The sequence below is a fragment of the Neophocaena asiaeorientalis genome, unplaced genomic scaffold (genome assembly GCF_003031525.2).
Source record: "Neophocaena asiaeorientalis asiaeorientalis breed wild unplaced genomic scaffold, Neophocaena_asiaeorientalis_V1.1 scaffold49, whole genome shotgun sequence".
Taxonomy (NCBI): Eukaryota; Metazoa; Chordata; class Mammalia; order Artiodactyla; family Phocoenidae; genus Neophocaena; species Neophocaena asiaeorientalis.
This window is the reverse complement of record NW_020172456.1, coordinates 4,864,250-4,872,391: the sequence shown is the minus strand read 5'-3', so window position 1 is coordinate 4,872,391 and position 8,142 is coordinate 4,864,250.

Here is an 8,142-nt window from a genome sequence, read left to right as displayed (position 1 = left end):
CTGTGATGGCTTCTTCTCTTCCAGATGTTCGAGTGTGCCAGTTTTGGGCATCTTCCTTCTCTCTGTCCTTACTCACTTGATGAGGGATTGCACCTAGTCTCATGATTTTAAGTAGTATTCTTCTATATATTGATGATTCTGTATATCTATTTACAGATACCTTATATTTTCTGTATCCCTTAGCCCTCACCTCTCTACCAGACTTAAATATTTAATAGGCTAATAAAACAGCTCAAATTGAAAGAGTCCAGAACCTTGGAAAAATTATGCTGAATGAAAGAAGTCAGACACAAAAGGCTACTTACTGTAAGATTCCATCTATATGTAATTTCCAAAATAGGCAAATTCATAGAGACAGAAAGTAGATGTCTGGGGGGGGGATGGAGAGTGGATTATGGGTATGGGTTCCTTTTGGGGGGGATCAACAAATGTTCTGGAATTAGATAGTGTGATGGTTGCACAACTCATGAATATCCTAAGAACCATCAAAGTCACATTTTAAAGAGGTGAATTTTATGATATGTGAATTTTATCTCAATAAAAAAATTATCATAATGAAAAAGAAAAAATAACTGAACTCTTGATCCTCCCCCACCTGAAACCTTCTCCACCTAAAGCCTCTTCCACTTCCAGCTCCATCCTTCCCATTGCTCAGGCCAAAATTTTGGAGCCATCCTGGCTTCTCTTATTTTCTCATACTCCACATCTAATCCATTAGAATATCATCATGGTTTTTCTTCAGAATGTATCCAGAATCTCAGCACTTCTCACCACCTCCACTGCTATGACTCTCATAGGAACATCTTCACCTCACACCTGAGTTATCGTAGGCGATTCCTCCTGTCTTCCTGTTTCTACCCTTGCCACCCTAAAGGTGGTTCTCACCACTGCATCAGGGGGATCCTTTCAAAGCGCAGTCAGTTTCTGTCCTTCTGTTCAAAAGTCTGCAAGGGCTCCCATCTTAGTCCAAGAAAAACTCAAAGGCCCTGCTATGACCTCTAAGGCCCTCACGGTCACCCTCCTCCACTATTTCTCCAGCTTCATCCCTTACCAGGCTCACTCACTCAGCTTCAGTCCCGGAACTTCCTCACTGCTTCTAGAACCCACATGGCAATTCCCACCCCAGAGCCTTTGCCCCACTGCTGCCCTCTGCCTGGAACAGTCTGCTTTTGGATACCTACCTAGTAAACTCTGCCCCTGCTTTGAGTCATTGCCCTGATGTCATGAGAGACCTGCTCTGGCTACACCCTCCCAACATCTCCATTTCTCCCTTGCCCTGCTCTGCTTCTTCTCTGTTGTACTCAAGACTATTGGCATGCTATCTAACTTACTTATTTATTTTATACGTTTCTTTTCTTTCCTCCCCCCAGTGTAAGATCCACATGGGCAAGACCTTTATCTGCTTTGTATCCCAGACGTATCACAGATGTATCCCAAGTGCCTAGAACAACATCTGGCAGATAGCATTGCTCAATCAATATTGGCTGGATGAGTGAATGAGCTCTAAAGAATGAGAATTAACCAGGAAAACTGTTTGAAGAGGACAGTGGAGGAGAATGTTCTGGATAAAGAAACAGCATATATAAATGCCTTAACAAATTAAGGGAGAAAAATAACATTTACACATCAAACAGATGACATAAAAACAGTTGATAAAATTTAACACTCATTCATGATAAGGACAAACTCTTTACTTAACAAGTTCTAAACAAACTCGTGCACTTACTTCTAAACTTGATAAAGGGTTATCTACCAGAAACTTAGAGCAAACACCATGTGTAATGGTGGAGCATGAGAAGCATTCCCACGGTCCAGCTGTTCTTCTGGCATATGGAAGGATCACACTTCCCTACCTCTTTGGAAGTTAGGCTTGGCCATGCGACTTGCTTTGAAATGTCAGTGGACAGAACAGCAGTTACTTCAGGGTGGAAGCTTCAAAAGCCAGTACATAATTCCTCCTGCCATAGTGATTGTGGAAGCACACGTCCATGTGCTTAGCCTCCATCAGCCTGAGTCTCTGAGAAATAACAATAAGGAACCCGTCCCTGACCCATGACTTGTGTTGAATATGAGGTGTAAATGAGAAATAAATTTTGATTGTGTTGAGCCACTAGATTTTGGGACTGTTTGTTACTGCAGCAAACCTTGACCTATCTTGAATGATACCCCAGTGCAGTCAGAAATGAGCCAAGACCTCTACTCGTCGACAATATACTGGAAGTTACAACTAACACGATAAGAAATTGAAAACAAAGAAGAGAATAAAGACGCAGATGAAGAGAACTGACTTGGGGACACGGGGTGGGGGGGGGAAGGGGAAGCTGGGACGAAGTGAGAGAGTAGCACTGACATATATACACTACCAAATGTAAAATAGATAGCTAGTGGGAAGCTGCTGCATAGCACAGGGAGATCAGCTCGGTGCTTTGCGACCACCTAGAGGGGTGGGATAGGGAGGCTCAAGAGGGAGGGGATATGGGGATATATGTATACATATAGCTGATTCACTTTGTTGTACAGCAGAAACTAACACAACATTGTAAAGCAATTATACTCCAATAAAGATGTAAACAAACAAACAAGCCAAAACAAAAAAAAGAAGAGGTTTAAAGATTGGAAAGGAAGAGACCAAATTGCCATTATTTGTGATAATGTGATTACTCATCTAGAAAACCCAGAGCAACAGTTAGTGAGTTAGAACGGTTCAATATTTACAAATCAAGAGAACTTTTCTACATATCAACAATAACAATTTGAAAATGTAATAATAACTTTAAAATCCCATTCATCACAGTAACAAAAACTATGAAATGCTTATGAATAAACTAATCAGAAGTATATAAGACCTTCATGGAGGAAATAATAACATTGAAAGTCACAAAAAATGGAGAGACGTGCTGTGTTCAATAATGGAATGACTATAGTCGTAAAGATGTTGATTCTCTCCAAAATAATTTAAAACTTCAATGCAATCTCAATCAAAATACTAAAAAGACTCTGTAGTACTTGACAGGATGCTTCTAAAATCCATATGTTTATTCATTCCCTTAACAAAAACTTATGGAGGGTCTACTATGGGCCTAACCCTGTTCTAGATAGTAAGGAGATGGTGGTAAATAAAACAAAACAAAAACGCCTCCCTGGAGCTCTTTTTCTAATGGAGAAAAACAGTAGTAAAGACACAGACATACAGATACATAATATCTCATGATGATTTTACACAGTATATGAAAATGTGCAACAATAGCCCAGCCCCTTGGAAAAAAACAAATGGTGGGGGTCAGGATCTTGCCTTACCAGATCTAAAGAGTTATTATAAAGCTGCAATTTTTAAAAGAGGTGACGTTGGTACACATACATAGATAAGAATAGACTAGAGTCCAAAAAAAAAAAAATTCATGTATCTAGGGGATTTGACTTAGGATAAAGAAGGCATTTCAAACCAATGGGCTAAGGATGAATTCTTCATGAGAGGTGTCGGGACAATTGACTTAAGGAAAAAAAATTGATCTCTTCCTCATACCTTATACAAAAATAAATTCAAGTTTAAAATTCTAAATTAAAAAAAAGAGAACAACCTCAAAATTTTAGAAGAAAGTATCAAAGAATATCAGCACGATCTTCAGGTAGAAATCACCTTTTAAATATTCCTGGTGGGGAGGGATATGTGAATTAGTATATTTTGGACGGTGATTTATCAGAACAATTTAAAATGGAAATACACATAATCTATGACCTATCAGTTCCACTGCTAGACATTTAATCTAAAAAAAAAAAAAACACTTGCTAAGATACATAAGGATATATATGGATATTCACTGCAGCATTGCCTGCAGTATTAAAAAAATTGGAAAAAATTCCAAATGTAGTATCTTGTGAAATATCAATGTGGAAATGAATTAATAAAATGTGGTATATTCATATATTGAGTTATTATTATTATTCAGCATTTTAAAGGAATGAAACAGAACTAAATCTCTGTGTATGAACATGCAAGATCTGGAAAACATATTGTTGAGTAAAAACAGTCAGTTCCTAAGAGCTACCTGCAATATGATGCCATTTATATTTATATATTTTTTAATTTATGTATTTATTTTTTATAATTAAAAAAATTTTTTTGGCTGCCTTGGGTCTTCGTTGCTGCGTGTGGGCCTTCCCTAGTTGCGGCGAGCGGGGGCTACTCTTCGTGGTAGTGCGCGGGCTTCTCATTGCGGTGGCTTCTCTTGTTGCGGAGCATGGGGTCTAGGTGCACAGGCTTCAGTAGCTGTGGCGTATGGGCTCTAGAGCGCAGGCTCGGCAGTTGTGGCGCACGGGCTTTGTTGCTCCGCGGCATGTGGGATCCTCCCGGAACAGGGATTGAACCCATGTCCCCAGCATTGGCGGGCGGGTTCTTAACCACTGCGCCACCAGGAAAGTTCTATATTTTTAATATTTATTATTTATTTATTTATTTTATTTTTTGGTTATGTGGGGTCTTAGTCGCGGCATGCAGGCTCTTCTTTGTGGCGCACGGGCTTCTCTCTAGTTGTGGCGCAAAGGCTCCAGGGCTTGAGGGCTCTTCGTTGCAGTGTGTGGGCTCCAGAGTGTGTGGGCTCAGTAGCTGTGGCACGCGGGCTTAGTCGCCCCATAGCATGTGGGATCTTAGTTCCCCGACCAGGGATCGAACCTGGGTCCCCTGCATTGGAAGGTGGACTCTTAACCACTGGACCACCAGGGGAGTCCCTATATTTATATTTTTAAACTACACACACACAAAAATACTATATACGATCTATATATTATAGAGTATTTGGATTCTCCAGAAAAACAGAAACAATAGGTTGGATAAACAATAGATAGATAGGTGATAGATTTCTTACCGTAAGAAACTGACTCGTGCAATTATGGAGGCTGAGACGTCCCATGATCTGCTGATCTGATGTCTGCAAGTTGTAGACCTAGAAAAGCCTGGCATAGCTCCAGTCTGAGTCTGAAGGCCTGAGAACCAGGAACACTGGGCATAAGTCTCCGATCAGCGTCCCAGCTCAGTCAGGCAGAGAGAGTGGATTTTCCCCTCCTTCACTTTTTTGTTCTATTCAGGCCCTCAGTGGATTGAATGACGCTCATCCACATTGGGGAGGGCAATCTGCTTTACTGAATCTACCAATACAAATGCTAATCTCATCTGGAAACATTCTCACAGACACATCCAGAAATAACGTTTAACCATATATCTAGGCACCCCATGACCCAGTCAAGCTGACACATAAAATTATCACATATAGTAATAGCTAGCTTCCATTCAGCACTTATCATGAGCCTGGCACTATCCCAGTCACTTAACATGGAACATCTCATGTAAATCTTAATCCTACACTATTAGTTACTATTATTAATCCGGAGTTTACAGATGATAGAACTGAGGCATAGAAAGGTTAAGTAACTTGCTTAAGGTTACATAGGAAGTAGGAGCAAACACTGGGACTCAAATCTTAGCAGTTTGGCTCCAGAACCCAACCTCTGAGCCACTATGCTGATCATATGAAGCTCATAACAGTGGTGTTATCTAGGAAGTGGGGGAAGGCAGGGAGCGAGACTTGGGGGAGGAGCTGGGTAGTGGTCAAATAAAGCTCTGCAATACCTGTAATGTTCTATGTTTTTAAAGGGCAAAGTAAACTCGTATATTATTTGTGATAATAAATTAATTTTAAAAAATTACATATGTAAAAAAATCTGAAAAAGTATATATATATATATATATATATATACATGAAAATATATAATTATTTTTCAGGATACAATGATTAATGCTACAAGGAAGTAGACAGTGCTCCATAGCCTTTAGTGGTGGGCTAGACCTAGTCTGATGCGGAGGGGTGTTTGGGAAACTTGCCTGAGGAAGCGTCTTTGAGCTGAGCTGTGGATGATGCATGTGTATTAGTCAGCAAGGGTAAGGAGTTGGGCGTGGGAGGGTGGAAAGATTTCCTGGCATAAGAAACTGCATGAGCAAAGGCCCTGAGGGGGGCACCACAAATTCCCAGAACTAAGAAAAGGTAAGTGTGTTAGGCTTTAGAGAAAGAGGGGACATGGCTTGAGATGAGGTTGGGGAGGTGGACAGGGCTCTGACCTCATGGAGGCCTGTAGGCTGAGGAAAGGACTGGGAGTTTAATTCTCAGAATATTGTGTGCTGTTGGGTAGGATGAATACTGGACACTCTGATTGGCACCATGGAAATCGTTGGAATCACTTTCGCAGGGCTGTGTTATGACAGTGAGTAGAAACGCCAAGAAAGAGACTGAAAATATAGACACATCTCAAAACACGTGGATCTAAAGCACAAGACTGGGATAGGGAGGCCCCTGGAGGGTGAACGTGCCATTGAAGTCTGGGTTTAATTCCGGCTGCTGTTGTTATTTTTATGATGGGAAAGACTTTTACACACAAAGACATATCCACAAGGACGTTCATCATAGCATTGTTTATTACAACAACAACAAAGAGAAACTAAATATCCAGCAACAGATCAAGTAATCAAATTATGGGATATCCAAGTGACGCAAAGCAACTAACTCAGTGCTTAAAAAACTCTATCGTAGAAGAATATCTATTGTTGTGGGGAATGTCTACAACATATTAAGTTTAAGAAGCAAGTTATAACATAATGACTATATTACGATCTCATTTCGGTGTCAGGATGTCTCCTCCACCTCCTCCTTTCTCCCTGTCTTCATGCCTGGTGGTGGGAAGAGGAGGGGGTCTTTTGACATAACGCAACATGCCCAAAATTATGCCGAGGGAAGCGATCCACTTTATCAAAAGGGAGGTTTATTTGTCTTGTGGATGCTCCATGTGGGTCCAGGATGGAGCTGGAATGTTGGGGGAGGGCAGAGGGATAAGAAGGAAGGCACCTGTGGTCCCAGCTTAGGTCAAATTTATACCAAAGCTGAAAAAAATGTACTGCTCGTTCTCTGGATTTTGGAGGAATTTGTGACAGGTTATAGGAAATACCTGGGTGGGGGGCAGAGTTTTAAAGGAAGAGGTGACCGCTCACTATCAGAAACAAGAGTCTTGAGTGTACTGCTTGCTTAAGAGAGCTGTACCGGCAAAGGCAACTCTGAGCGAGGGGGAGAGGTAATCTCATACAGGCTTTGGGGAAGCGTGGAGTTCAGCGATGGGTCAACTTTCAGAGTGTTTAGGAATGGTCGACCTTTGGCTCTAGAAGCACCGTCAATGGAGCGAGGTCGCTGCTGACTGGTTATTCTCAGAAGGGTGGGCTACGGCTGATGGAGCGCGTGGTTCCAGGAGCATGGTTACTGAAACAAGCGGTCATAGAAGAAGCCGGGTAGATAACTGGTGCTAAGAGTTACTTGTTACTATAGCCACATAACAATCCATCTTTTCCTAAGAGGATGGGAAGAGAAGGAAAGAGAAAGGAAGAGATGGCAGGGCAATCTACACATACATGAAGATGAAGGGTCTCAGTGAAACAGCCCAGGTGGAGTCTTTGTGCTAGAGCTAATCCTGATTGGCCAGGACTGGTTTCTAAAGAAGGATCCCAAAGGCACCCAGAGCTTCCTGGATTTGGACTCAGGACTTGGTTGTGAGAGAAGAGTGCTATCCCCTCCTTACCTCCGCAGGTATGGTGAGAAGTTGTATTTCCAGTGATCTGGGGTGGGGGAGGCATAGCTCCCAGGCGCCCCCCTACCCTCAGGTTCCCCACTACCCTCAGGCTCCGATTGGGCCCTCCCTCCTGAGTGATGACCTCCATGACCCCAAAGGGCTGGCCCGGGGTCCAGGAGCAGATCAGAGCCTGCGAGGCCTCGGCTTCTGCCTCGCTGTGTGGCAGCCGCGGCCAGCTGTCAGCCCCCCTGGACCCTCCAGAGACTCTGGGGCTGGAATTGCTCGGGCAGATTTCTCACCCTCTCAGTACTTCCTTCCAGCTTGTCTGGCAAATGAAAAGACTTCACAGGCTTCTGAAGAGGACTGTGGCAGGGACAGCTTTGGGAGGGATAAAGAGCTCAAGGAGGGGCGGATATCACCATCATTACAGTCTAAACCTCAGACCCCCGCTGGGGGCGTCAGGCTGTTACATGTCTGTAAACAACCGGGGCCGCCGGCATGGCTGTGTGAGCACAGAGGCTCCCGTTGCTGAGTGGCTCA